The 15247-nt window shown below is 39.6% G+C and overlaps 1 non-coding gene across 1 annotated transcript; it reads left to right on the forward strand.

Moving 5' to 3' along the window:
* The first annotated feature begins 12667 nt into the window (after positions 1-12667).
* LOC124516828 (small nucleolar RNA SNORA31) lies at positions 12668-12791 on the forward strand. Its single transcript, XR_006963216.1, has one exon. It is a non-coding gene; the product is annotated as a small nucleolar RNA SNORA31 (small nucleolar RNA).
* The last annotated feature ends 2456 nt before the right edge of the window (positions 12792-15247 follow it).

The raw sequence follows: 15247 nt of genomic DNA on the forward strand, positions 1-15247 counted from the left end.
AGTTCAAACCAACGTTTTCCATTAATCAGTATTTTGATCTTAAAAGGTTAATTTAAATCTCTGGGTCTCAGGTTTGTTTTTTTTTTTAAGTTGATTTATTTTGAGAGAGAGAGTGTGTGGGGGGGGGGAGGGACAGAGAGAGAGAGAGAGAGAGAGAGAGAGAATCCCAAGCAGGCTCTGCACTGTCAGTGAGAGCCCTATGCAGAACTCAATCCCATGAATCCTGAGATCATGACCTGAGCTGAAACCAAGAGTTGGACACTTAACTGACAGAGCCAGCCAGGCGCCCCTCTGTGTCTTAGTTTTATCATTAACAAAATGGGAGCTATGATAACTGCACTTTAAATTATTATGAAGTTTACAAAAAATATATGTAAAATACCTGACGTCTAATAGGCATTATTATCACTCTCGGCATCAGGATTCCCAAGCGGCTGCTCTCTTGCAAACCTGTATAGAACATGTAAGCTGAGTAGAAAACACATTTGAGAGATAATAGGAAACAGTAGAAAACTGTCTCTTTCACTTCTGTTAAGGAACGACTTTGACTCTATTTTAACACAGGCTTCAGAACTGTCAGCTATAGAGAAACAAATGTTTTCAGTGAATTGATTACAGCTGCAAATGAACAGCCATTCTTCACACTTGCAAAACGTGCACATAAAGGGAGTTGCCAGCCATGTTTACAGTAGCAGCATTTTTTTAATTAGAAGAGATTATAAGATACATCATATATGCAGTGTCTAGTGATGAAAACATGAATAATCAAATAATAGCCATGATTTTGAAAAACATAGCTTTTTATCAAACACCTATTGAAGCTACCAAGGGACACTAAAGATTCACCAAATACCCTGCATAATAACTCAAAACTAATGCTAAAAGTTCAGCACATTTCCTTCAGGTCTTCAATGAATTACGATATGTGTATACCGTTAATACCATACTAACTAAGACATATTCATGCTGTTTTCTCTACTTTAGACACTTGTGTTCCCCCCTTCATAGGGTATAATTCAGTGTTTTATTCATAATAAGTATTCCATAATTACTTTACAAAAATAGCCACAGTTAACACGAATGTAATTCTTTAATCAAACTGTGGATGAATTCACTTTAAAGGGTATGATACTATTGAAACATGCATATTAAGCCAGAGCTTTAATTCAGAAAGGATTACAGCTTGTGAGTTAAATAATTACAGGTTTCATGTTTTGAATATTTATTTCCAAGTCTGTTTTCTATCTCTTATTTGCAAAAAATTTGGACTCATTTGACCACATATAGGAAGCTAAATTTCTCATATTTTTTATCCTCTAATATGAAAAAAAATTAGTATTTTATCACTGAAGTCATAATGCCATAAAACAGCCATTACAAAAACTTTCCATGACCTCACATGTGTGAAAACATTAATGAATTGCAAAAGTTGAAATTGGTGTTCCTCATTCTGGCACAGAATGAACACATGTGTCCCAAGATGAATCACCCAGGAATGTGCACTGGAACCAACAGGGAATCAGGAGAGGCAGCTGCTTTCTTGGCAACAGAAGTGACAGCATCTGGAGCTTCTGTGTAGGCATACTGCATTGAGGTACTGTGATTCTCCCCTGCGATGCTACTAAAGCGATGTATCTCTGACTATCACATGGAAAGTGCCATTGTTATTTCTACACAGCTTACAAAGGGACTGGCAATGCCACATGTTTACCAGCATAGTAGAAGACCACTTTTAAATCTAAGACTTCATAAAGATCCCGCAATGGAGCTCTACCAAAGTAACTTACCTTCACCAAATAGAAATTTCCTTCTCACGTGACATCCAGGATAGGCAAGCAAGAGCTGATATGGTGGCTTCCTCATCACCTGGGACTTGGACTGCCTTCAGTTCCATTTCATGATTACTTATACTTGGTCCAACATGGTGCTCCAACCATCACATCTGAGTTCTACACAGAAGGAAGCAAGTAAGGGGGAAGCAGGTTTAAAGCACACCTACAATCTATCTTACAGAAGTTTCCCAGAAACTGTCATGCACTTCCATTTATATGCCTTTGGCTAGACCTTTAGGCATACAACCATATCTAACTGCAAAAGTTGTCCTTATTCCAGACAATCACGTGCCTTAGAGTTCTAAGAAGAGGAGATGGATATTAGGATGGGCAATGCGAATCTAGGCCACAGCTGCTAAAATGCCAAGAATCTGGGTAGGTTACAAGACAAGTAATATTTTGAAACTTGGATATCATTACAGCACAGATCTAGAGAGGAAGAAAATACTATGGTGCTTGGGTTTGTTATTCACCCATGAATCAATACAACTTGAATTTGCAGAGTTCTCTTACAACATTTCTGAAGTCCTCCCATATTAAAAATTATTTTGAATGCCACAAGTTTTACAGCCCTAGAATAGTTTCCAATCAATCACAGTGGCTAGAATCCCTTATGGGACTTATTTTTATTACATACTCAACTTGGTCAAAGGAATGTTTACGTATCAGAATGCCTTTGGTCACCCAAATTGTGATTTAGATGTCAAGCAGGAGCCAACGAGCAGAAAAGTTGACATGGATGATAAATGGAGACCTAGAACAAGAAATTTTGAGGTAGGAGTTGGCAATAGTGGATTGACATCTCGCTAACCACTCACTACTCCCTTCCCAACTCTGTCACCCAAGTTCAGGCTAATTAGTCATCGTACACTGGAATATAGGCCAGCCAAGTACAATGCCAACCTAAAACACTCATCAGCCAGTGTGGAGAAACAAATGGTTCCATTTAACACAACATGACAGTTTCAATAATACAGTAAGCTCAAATGAGGAGTACAGTTCAATCACTGAGATACTTGGCAGAAAACAGAAGAAAGCCTCTTGGCAATCCACTCGTGTCATGTTCTTGAATGTTCGCAGACTATATGCTTCTTCCTTTCTCTTTTGAGGTAGAAAATATATATTTTTCAAAAAAGGACAGGTTTTTCAGATTGGTCTCTAATACAAAAAGTTAGCCCAGCTTTTTGTTTTTTTTTTTAGCCATTCCAGAGTCGTCATGTTTTTTTGCTTTGTTTGCTTGTGTTCAGTTTGTTCTTTTAATGTGATAATCTGACTGGGGGACAGATTTTTTTCTCTCTCTTACCACTATTTGATAGCAATTCTACCATAATTACTCCACAGGGTAATTCCAATGTACTTCTACTTTCTGTCAGTACTCCTGCATATAATAAATATCGTGATTCAACATCACAGTCTGATGACAAGTATTCACAAGGACTTCCTAGTGAAAACATGTTCTATCCCAATTACTTGAAAAAGGAAAGGGAATTTCTCTTAATGGATTGTGACAGCCAACCTCCAAAATGGCCCATGATTATCCTCACTTTCTGTATTCATGCTGTATATTAGTCTCCTTCTATACGAATCAGAGCTGGCTTATGTGATAACTAAAGTACAGGCAGACATGACAGTGTGACTTCCAACGATCGGCTACCAATGGTATTAAAGCCTCAGTTTCTTTGATTGGCTCACTTTGGTGGAACCCAGCCACCATATCATAAGGACACTCAACCAGCCACATGGAAAGGCACTCCGGGAGAGGAATTGAGAACTTCCACCAATAGTCAGCTCCAATTTGCCAATCATAGGAGTTAGTTACCTTTGTAGAGGATGTTCCAGCCTCAGTCAAGTCTTCATATCCCAGTAGTCTCACCTGACATCTGACTGCTATCTCATGAGAATCTTCAAGCCATAACGGTTTGGTAAAGTTGTTCCCATACTTCTAGCCCACAGAAAAGGTGATAGATACTAAATGGTTAAGGTTGTTTATAACCTTCTAAATTTGGTGGCAATGTGTTACACAGCAACAGATAACTAACACACATACAATCACATATAACCCTCTCCTTTACTACTTTTACCTGCCAGCTAATTCCCATAAATACATTGGCCAGCATCTCCCTTCAAATGCTCCTGCAACACACACACACACACACACACACACACACACACACACACACTCAAGTGTAATCAGATTGACCATTTGACAATATTGAATTAAATTGCACCGGTCACTCCAGTAAGGCCAATATGAGACTAATCTGGCCTGACTAATCCTATTATCATGCCTTACCCTCTCTTGCAGATTTCAGAAAATGTCTCCATGATGTCATATTTTACAATAGTCATATTGTTCCAATGAATCAGAGACAATCTAGGGTTCGAGGAGATGTAGCCTCCTCCAGCTGACTTTAACATTATCAGTCTGTGAAAAATGTCTATCATTTGTTTAGATGCCTTCGTGTATCTGCCACATCTGAACCACTTAGGTCCCTCCTGTTTTGGAAAGGTAATCAATCTTCTCAGCCTGGGTTGTGTCCATACTCTCATTACTCATTACTCACTACTACCACCTCCTGGATGTATAACACTTTGTAAATATTAGATCACAATGTTTGAAAATATCAGTTCTTTTATTATTTTTTCATTTTATTTAAACCCAAGTTAGTTAACATATAGTGTAATAATGGTTTCAGGAGTAGAATTTAGTGATTCAGCACTTACATAATGTGTTCATCCCAACAAGTGCCCTCCAATCAGTTCTTGTCTAAAGACATTTTAGTCACTCTCATTTTTTTAAGCAGTAAGCACTCAGCCCCACATGTAGTAAACCATGAGATTACAATATGGCTTAGCTAATCACTGAGGCAACAGAATGGAGTTTTTATTCATAGCTTCTCTCAAAGTCTAATACTCTTTCTGGAACCAGCTAACAGATCACCTGAGCTCCCCATGCCACCATTTAAAATAAATGCAGTAATGTTGATCCATTGATCTGAAACAGGGAGAAAAATAAACCAAATTATTTTAAATTATAAAGTTAAATTATGCCAGCCTAAAAACGCTCAGTGTGGTGGTTTAAGGGAAATCCACATAAATGCACATCCCCACCTTTATGCTACATATTCTGAAACTTAAAAGTTCAAATAATAAAAGTTATCTTTAATGATTTACAATTTTAATACCATTCTCCTTTTGAACTTCTGATATTGTCATGCCCTCTCTTACCAAATGCACCTGTTTAGTGTGATCCTCTGGTTTTAAAATATATATCTATTTCCAGTTAGATTTATAATTTACCTTTGCTTACTGTTATTCCCCCTATTTTCAAAATATATGCTTGAATTGTTTCTCCAATATATATTGTAAATGTGTTTATTTGTAAATACAGAAGGCCCTTTTCTATGGATCTCAAAAGAATTTCTGGAAGTGTGTGGGTGGGGAAAAGTTAGGGTTGCTCTTGGGTAGCATTCCTGTGTAAAAGAGAATTTGTAAAACCTATATATTCAGAACTGAGATGAATAGTCACTTGGCTTATGACTGGTGAATGATCCCAATTTGTTCCTTCATGTGGATCCTGAGAAAATGATAAAAGCCATGTTTTTAAAATGTACAAATCTGTGGTCTTATTACCACAAGTAAAAATGTTGACAGCTTTCTACCAAACATGTGCACAGCCATTATCCTTTCAACAAACAGTCCACCAGAAACTAATATAACACTGTATGTTAACTACATTGGAATTTAAAATAGAAAAAAAAAAAAACAGGTCACCAACATAAATACCATATTTATTTGGCATGCTTCTTTTTCAATCATTCCACCAAAAACAAATACACACACACATACTTACACATTCATATACACATGTGCACAAAATTTTCTAATACTTCTCATGGAGTGCAGATGTCTGTAGCTGTTTAGTTAAATCCCATTTGAACAATTATTTTTTTTTACTTCTCCAACTATTCTTTTTAAAGTGTTAAGAAACTATTCTATGCATAGTTAAAATAGTATCACAGAGATAGATAGAATTCCTAGTGATTCCCAGTGTTCCTCAATAGCTTTCAGAAATAATCTTTAACAAAATAGCAGCAAACAATTAGTTTAAAATGGATTGGGTAGATTTAAATTCAAATTTAAAATGGATTTAAATTCTAGGTCTCTCCTGAAATCCATCCTTGTCTATCCTGGAATGTCCTTCACCAGCCTTGACCTAAGAGGTCAGTTTTATTACAAGACTGAAATATAGTATCTCAATAAAGGAAAAACCGCCAGAGCACTATATCCTTTGCCTTTTTTTTTTTTCTATAGTTGGAACAAATTCTGTCTGAGCAGATCAACTACTTAATGTCCAGTGGCTTTGGCTGACAGACTACATTCCAAAATGGATACTTACTCAGGATGAAGAGAGGAGGGTGTAGGCAGTAGATTGACAGGGAGCCAGCTTGTGGCCATATGCACACAAAACAGCTTGAAGTCAAGCCTGCCTGTTCCTCCTACTCTCCCATCCTCTTCAACTTGCAGGCCAGCTGTCAGTACTGCCCAACTGCCTCACCCATGCCAACCATAGAACACGCTCTAGATGGCCCAGCCTATTTTTTTTCTTTCTGCCTCCTATGGAGTCTTCACCTCCCCACTGAGCAAGTAGCAGGCACCCTGGGTGTTTCATGTCATTATTTTCCCATTTGCCATCCCATGCCGCTAATTTAATTTTAGCACTGTGCATGTGAAGAATTGTCCATTTATATTCTTAAAAGGCAGCAGAGGCCATTAAGCTTGCTCACATATTCGAATGCTCCTTTCCAGTAACAGTGTGAGCTGTCTGATTTGATGGATTTTTGAAGCTGCAATCTTTGACATATAAAATGTCATATAGAGCCTTTAAATTCTAGGACTGAGTTATTTGGGGGATTAAAAAAAAAACCTTCCTAGGAGTTGTATTTCTTGATGATTAATGCTTATGAAATATAACAGATACTATGAGATAGAAAAATACCAGGTGACAAGAAAGTAGCTCTTCACAATTATTTCAAGAATTTTATTTTTATGCTACTAGCCCCTCCAATTCATCCTCACGATCTTCAATTCTACCAAGGCAACCTTGACGTGGAGAGAGGGGAGAAACCAGAACGATTCTTTCTTTATTCAGACCAAACACTAATCATATTTCCCTTCCTTTCCACAACCGCCGATCAACACACAAATGCACACAAAGATGCTTTACTCTCTGCTGAAGGTTTTGTGAGGAAAATGGATGAGGATGGGTGAGTGGAAGAAGAGAAAGGAAGCTCATGAGGGTAGAGAAGTGATTGTGTAACTGAATGTGCTACATCTATTCAAAGAGGGAGCAGGCAACATTTCCAAAGAACACCCACTTCCTCTTGCTACTTTCCACTGCACTTTTTAAAAATAACTTCTATTTTTAGAGCAGTTTTGGGTTCACAGCAAAATTGAGCAGAAGGTACAGAGAGTTCCCATATACCTCCTGTCCCTATATATGCAGAACCTCACCCTTTATCAACATCCCCACCAGAATGGTGCGTTTGTCACAATTTATGAACCTGTATTGTTATATGATTATCATCCGAAGTCTGTAGTTTACATTAGAGCTTACTCTTGTATTGTACATTTTATAGATTTTGACAAATGCATAATGACATGAATCTACCATGATATTATCATACAGAGCAGTTTCACTGCCCTAAAAATTACCTGCCTGTTCACCCCTTCCTCCCCCACTTGCCCCTGGCAACCACTGATCATTTTCTGTCTCCATAATTTTGCTTTTTCTAGAATGTCATATAGTTGGAATCATTTGGTTTGTAGTCTTTCCAGATTGGCCTACTTCACTTGGAAATATGCAACCTGCATCCTCATCTTTTCAGAATTTTTCCATTGCGTTTTCTTTGATTGCAGACATGGATACTAACCAAATCCTAGACACAATTAAAATAAATGTAAGGCTCAGGGAATAGATGACATTAGTTTCCCAAAAAAGAACTAAAAAGAAAACAGTGAAGCAGTATCTTCTTCCACCTTTCATGCCATTTTCCATTTTAGTAATTTCAAACAAAACATCAAAAACAAAGTATGGGAGGCTGAGGGACACAGTGAAAAGAGCCAGAAAGAACTGGCTGTGAATCCCAACTCTCACTCTTGCATACCTGTAAGGTTTGGGGGAAAGTTTCTTAGCCTCTTGTGACCCTCAGTTTCCTAAACTATAAAAATAGACTGCTTTTAGACCTTCATAGAACACCAGCAGAGTATCCAGTCCATCATAGGCACTCAAAAAAATTATTAGAGTATCATAATGCAGATGTGTGGCAGTATACAATGATTAACAGAGAGGCATTCTCTTTCCGTGAACTTAAAACTGAAGAAAATAAATATGCCTCTGAACTAGAAAAATGCACATATGATGGTTGCACTAACTATAGATTTTAACTAATCTCAAAAATTTAGGGGTTCCTGGGTGGCTCAGTTGGTCAAGTGTCTGACTCTTGATTTCAGCTCAGGTCATGATCTCACAGCTTGTGAGTTCGAGCCCCCTGTCAGACTCTGTGTTGACAGTGCAGAGCCTGCTTGGGATTCTCTCTCCCTCTCTCTCTGCCCCTCCACCCTCTTCTCTCTCTCTCTCTCTCAAAAATAAATAAATAAATGTTTAAAAAATAATTTAGAAAAACTCAAAAGTGAAATCAAAGTAACTGTAATTTGACAAGCAAGAGCCATTGCAATTGAATTTGTACCATGTCTAAAGAAAGACTGAGTATTAAAAAAAAGAAGAAGGACTGAATAAACCACAGGAAGATGGTCAGATGGAAGAAAAAAATAGAAACCAACATCCCAGAGATTGGTAGTAGTTTCCAGACTACCCTGGGGAGAGTGATCAGGAATACAGAGCATGTGAACCCCTCACATAGATTACCCTATTGTAGAGAAGGTATGATTCACTGGGCATCAACTGACTTGGATGAATTATCCTTCATTTTTCTTTATTTCCTCTTCCTCTATGCTGATTTCATGCTTACTGAACAACTTTCTGGTTATTCATTTGGCTTCTGGTTACATTGATTCCAGAGGTGAAAGAAGTGTCCTGAAGAGCAGGCACCACCATCCCACTCTAGAAAATAGTATCTCCCGTTGTATATTCATGACTTGTCTATCTGGGTTCTCTACTTCAGTCTTTTTAAGTTTGATTGGCATTACTTATGTGATTCCTGTGAATGCTGGGATACTGAACATCTCAGATGTGATGTGAATCACGATGAATTCACGAGCCAATTTGGTCTTTTGGCAATCACCCTGTCTTCTCCTGGTGCATGGTATCTTGTCTTCCTCTCACTACCCTTATGCCCTACCATTTTCCTACCCATAAAAGTCATCAATACTGATTTAAAATAATGCTTGATTTCCCCTGGAAGACAAAAGAGAATTTTCAAGTGAAGACAGTGCTGTCACAGGAAATGAAATAAAGGAAATGACTCTTTGGGTCATAGAAAAAAAAACTCCTCCAAGGAACATACTTAAAGATCATAAAAGCCATTTATGAAAAGCCCACAGCTAACATCATCCTCAATGGGGAAAAACTGAGAGCTTTTTCCCTGAGATGAGGAACATGACAGGGATGTCCACTCTCACCGTTGTTGTTTAACATAGTGCTGGAAGTTCTAGCATCAGCAATCAGACAACAAAAGGAAATCAAAGGCATCAAATTTGGCAAAGATGAAGTTAAGCTTTCGCTTTTTGCAGATGACAAGATATTATACATGGAAAATCCGACAGATTCCACCAGAAGTCTGCTAGAACTGATACATGAATTTAGCAAAGTTGCAGGATACAAAATCAACGTACAGAAATCAGTTGCATTCTTATACACTAATAATGAAGCAAAAGAAAGACAAATAAAGAAACTGATCCCATTGACAATTGCACCAAGAAGCATAAAATACCTAGGAATAAATCTAACCAAAAGTGTAGAAGATCTGTATGCTGAAAACTATAGAAAGCTTATGAAGGTAATTGAAGAAGATACAAAGAAATGGAAAAACATTCCGTGCTCATGAATTGGAAGAATAAATATTGTCAAAATGTCAATACTACCCAAAGCTATCTACACATTCAATGCAATCCCAATCAAAATTGCACCAGCATTCTTCCCGAAACTAGAACAAGCAATCCTAAAATTCATATGGAAACACAAAAGGCCCCGAATAGCCAAAGTAATTTTGAAGAAGACCAAAGCAGGAGGCATCACAATCCCAGACTTTAGCCTCTACTACAAAGCTGTCATCATCAAGACAGCATGGTATTGGCACAAAAACAGACACATAGACCAACGGAATAGAATAGAAACCCCAGAACTAGACCCACAAACGTATGGCCAACTCATCTTTGACAAAGCAGGAAAGAATATCCAATGGAAAAAAGACAGTCTCTTTAACAAATGGTGCTGGGAGGACTGGACAGCAACATGCAGAAGGTTGAAACTAGACCACTTTCTCACACCATTTACAAAAATAAACTCAAAATGGATAAAGGACCTGAATGTGAGACAGGAAACCATCAAAACCCTAGAAGAGAAAGCAGGAAAAGACCTCTCTGACCTCAGCCGTAGCAATTTCTTACTTGACACATCCCCAAAGGCAAGGGAATTAAAAGCAAAAATGAACTACTGGGACCTTATGAAGATCAAAAGCTTCTGCACAGCAAAGGAAACAACCAACAAAACTAAAAGGCAACCAACGGAATGGGAAAAGATATTTGCAAATGACATATCGGACAAAGGGCTAGTATCTAAAATCTATAAAGAGCTCACCAAACTCCACACCCGAAAAACAAATAACCCAGTGAAGAAATGGGCAGAAAACATGAATAGACACTTCTCTAAAGAAGACATCCAGATGGCCAACAGGCACAGGAAAAGATGCTCAACGTTGCTCCTCATCAGGGAAATACAAACCAAAACCACACTCAGATATCACCTCACGCCAGTCAGAGTGGCCAAAATGAACAAATCAGGAGACTATAGATGCTGGAGAGGATGTGGAGAAACGGGAACCCTCTTGCACTGTTGGTGGGAATGCAAATTGGTGCAGCCACTCTGGAAAACAGTGTGGAGGTTCCTCAAAAAATTAAAAATAGACCTACCCTATGACCCAGCAATAGCACTGCTAGGAATTTACCCAAGGGATACAGGAGTACTGATGCATAGGGGCACTTGTACCCCAATGTTCATAGCAGCACTCTCAACAATAGCCAAATTATGGAAAGAGCCTAAATGTCCATCAACTGATGAATGGATAAAGAAATTGTGGTTTATATACACAATGGAGTACTACGTGGCAATGAGAGAGAATGAAATATGGCCCTTTGTAGCAATGGAACTGGAGAGTGTGATGCTAAGTGAAATAAGTCATACAGAGAAAGACAGATACCATATGTTTTCACTCTTAGGTGGATCCTGAGAAACTTAACAGAAACCCATGGGGGAGGGGAAGGAAAAAAAAAAGAGGTTAGAGTGGGAGAGAGCCAAAGCATAAGAGACTCTTAAAAACTGAGAACAAACTGAGGGTTGATGGGGTGTGGGAGGAAGGGGAGGGTGGGTGATGGGTATTGACGAGGGCACCTTTTGGGATGAGCACTGAGTGTTGTATGGAAACCAATTTGACAATAAACTTCATATATTGAAAAAAAGTAAATAAAAATAAAATTAAGAAAAACAAAAAAAAACAAAAAAAACTCCTCCAGTTTTTCAGTTATTTTGGGGGTGGGAGGGAGGTAATAATTCACAACACAAAAAGTCTCAAATAAAAGAAAATGTGACAAATTTTAAAATAAGAAGACAGGAGATATGTCACAAAATGAACAATATAGGAAACAATTCCAGTGATCTCAGAGATGTGGGCAATAGTTCTCAAAGAAAAATGAAATGTAGACATTTTTTAAAAAACAAAATAAAAGATATGCCCCAAAAAGAAAGATTCAGGGAGCACTATTTTCAGAATGGGTCATTAAGAAACAAAAATAAAGATCTTGGTATTATGCTCGCCAATTGGAAACTTACTGATTTTAAGATAAATGGCCTTGAAAACTGCACTGAACTGAATCCATTTTAGTGGACTATTCAAGACAGACAACTATCTCTCAGGTCCTTTGGAAAATAATGGAATTCAAGTGCAGTACTAATCCAATAAAGAATTTTCAAGAGTCAATATCAGCTACTTAGCATGGTGATAGGCACAAAGCCATTACTGTTGACTTCACTTCCGTTACTCAGAAGTATTGCTTTGCTATTAAACTATGGCTTTAGGGGATATTTAGACCTTTTCCCCCTAAGCATCCCTCGTAATTTATTCCATTTGGAAGATCTGCATCAAGCATAATTTAAAATCTTCGGGCTCTATTCTCTCCTGCAGAAGCATAGCTCCCATTAGTGCTAATGAAAGCTATCTGTACATCTCAAGCAGTGTACCTCTCATAAGTGTTTAAGAACCAAAATGTTTTATGTCCTGTGAGAGAAGCAGCACTAAAGAGAATCTGGATACAATTTAACAAGGTTAAAATGCAAAGGGTGGGTTGTTTTCCAGATGACAGTATTCCTTAAAAGGTATGTCATGTTTCTGTTAAAAAAAAGCCCAGCAGGGTTCTCACAGACTCACTGAGGGGGGAAAAAAAAGCATTCCCAACTTTGAACATACACAAAGAATAAGAAATACTTCTACTCTATAAAAGGAACTTTGGGGTTTGGGGTTGCTATTCTTCCTTTTTTTTTTTTTTTTTTTGAGAGGAGAGAGATATGTGTGTGTCTTAAGACTCAAGAGTATGACCCTTTACTGCATTTACTGATAGACCTTAAATAATTTGCTGTTGTTCTTTTGCTTTGCATTAGGATACAAAAGAAACAAACTCTGTGTACCTTCTGTCTGTGTGGCCCAGATTGAATAAGGGAATATATTTGCCAAAAAAAAGGAGTACAGGGTCAAGCTGGGAAGATGGCGGCGTAGGAGGACGCTGGGCTCACCACGCGACCTGCTGATCACTTAGATTCCACCTACACCTGCCTAAATAACCCAGAAAACCGCCAGAGGATTAGCAGAACAGAGTCACCGGACCCAAGTGCAGACGAGAGGCCCACGGAAGAGGGTAGGAAGGGCGGCGAGGCAGTGCGCGCTCCACGGACTGGCGGGAGGGAGCCGGGGCGGAGGGGCGGCTCGCCAGCCAAGCAGAGCCCCCGAGTCCGGCTTGCAAAAGCGGAGGGGCCTGACGGACTGTGTTCCGACAGCAAGCGCGACTTAGCGTCTGGGAGGTCATAAGTTAACAGCTCTGCTCGGAAAGCGGGAAGGCTGGAGGACAAAGGGAGGGTGAGCTGCGGAGCCCCCGGACTACAGAGCTCAGTTTGGCGGGGAACAAAGGCGCTCGCCAGCGCCATCTCCCCCGCCCATCCCCCAGCCAAAATCCCAAAGGGAACCGGTTCCGGCCAGGGAACTTGCTCGCTCCGCGCGAACACCCAACTCTGTGCTTCTGCGGAGCCAAACCTCCGGCAGCGGATCTGACTCCCTCCGGCTGCCACAGGGCCCCTCCTGAAGTGGATCACCTAAGGAGAAGCGAGCTAAGCCTGCCCCCCCTGCCGCCGTGCACCTTGCCTTCCCACCCCAGCTAATACGCCAGATCCCCAGCATCACAAGCCTGGCAGTGTGCAAGTAGCCCAGACGGGCCACGCCACCCCACAGTGAATCCCGCCCCTAGGAGAGGGGAAGAGAAGGCACACACCAGTCTGACTGTGGCCCCAGCGGTGGGCTGGGGGCAGACATCAGGTCGGACTGCGGCCCCGCCCACCAACTCCAGTTATACACCACAGCACAGGGGAAGTGCCCTGCAGGCCCTCACCACACCAGGGACTATCCAAAATGACCAAGCGGAAGAATTCCCCTCAGAAGAATCTCCAGGAAATAACAACAGCTAATGAGCTGATCAAAAAGGATTTAAATAATATAACAGAAAGTGAATTTAGAATAATAGTCATAAAATTAATCGCTGGGCTGGAAAACAGCATACAGGACAGCAGAGAATCTCTTGCTACAGAGATCAAGGGACTAAGGAACAGTCACGAGGAGCTGAGAAACGCTTTAAAGGAAATGCAAAACAAAATGCAAACCACCACAGCTCGGATGGAAGAGGCAGAGGAGAGAATAGGTGAACTAGAAGATAAAGTTATGGAAAAAGAGGAAGCTGAGAAAAAGAGAGATAAAAAAATCCAGGAGTATGAGGGGAAAATTAGAGAACTAAGTGATACACTAAAAAGAAATAATATACGCATAATTGGTATCCCAGAGGAGGAAGAGAGAGGGAAAGGTGCTGAAGGGGTACTTGAAGAAATAATAGCTGAGAACTTCCCTGAACTGGGGAAGGAAAAAGGCATTGAAATCCAAGAGGCACAGAGAACTCCCTTCAGACGTAACTTGAATCGATCTTCTGCACGACATATCATAGTGAAACTGGCAAAATACAAGGATAAAGAGAAAATTCTGAAAGCAGCAAGGGGTAAACGTGCCCTCACATATAAAGGGAGACCTATAAGACTCGTGACTGACCTCTCTTTTGAAACTTGGCAGGCCAGAAAGAATTGGCACGAGATTTTCAGGGTGCTAGACAGCAAAAATATGCAGCCGAGAATCCTTTATCCAGCAAGTCTGTCATTTAGAATAGAAGGAGAGATAAAGGTCTTCCCAAACAAACAAAAACTGAAGGAATTTGTCACCACTAAACCAGCCCTACAAGAGATCCTAAGGGGGACCCTGTGAGACAAAGTACCAGAGACATCACTACAAGCATAAAACATACAGACATCACAATGACTCTAAACCCGTATCTTTCTATAATAACACTGAATGTAAATGGATTAAATGCGCCAACCAAAAGACATAGGGTATCAGAATGGATAAAAAAACAAGACCCATCTATTTGCTGTCTACAAGAGACTCATTTTAGACCTGAGGACACCTTTAGATTCAGAGTGAGGGGATGGAGAACTATTTATCATGCTACTGGAAGCCAGAAGAAAGCTGGAGTAGCCATACTTATATCAGACAAACTAGACTTTAAATTAAAGGCTGTAACAAGAGATGAAGAAGGACATTATATAATAGTTACAGGGTCTATCCATCAGGAAGAGCTAACAATTATAAATGTCTATGCGCCGAATACCGGAGCCCCCAAATATATAAAACAATTACTCATAAACAGAAGCAACCTTATCGATAAGAATGTGGTAATTGCTGGGGACTTTAACACCCCACTTACAGAAATGGATAGATCATCTAGACACACGGTCAATAAAGAAACAAGGGCCCTGAATGAGACACTGGATCAGATGGACTTGACAGATATATTTAGAACTCTGCATCCCAAAGCAA

Source organism: Lynx rufus, unplaced genomic scaffold (assembly GCF_022079265.1).
Source record: "Lynx rufus isolate CCGP_SWC_20201006 ecotype Redwood Valley unplaced genomic scaffold, mLynRuf1.p SCAF_2, whole genome shotgun sequence".
Lineage (NCBI taxonomy): Eukaryota > Metazoa > Chordata > Mammalia > Carnivora > Felidae > Lynx > Lynx rufus.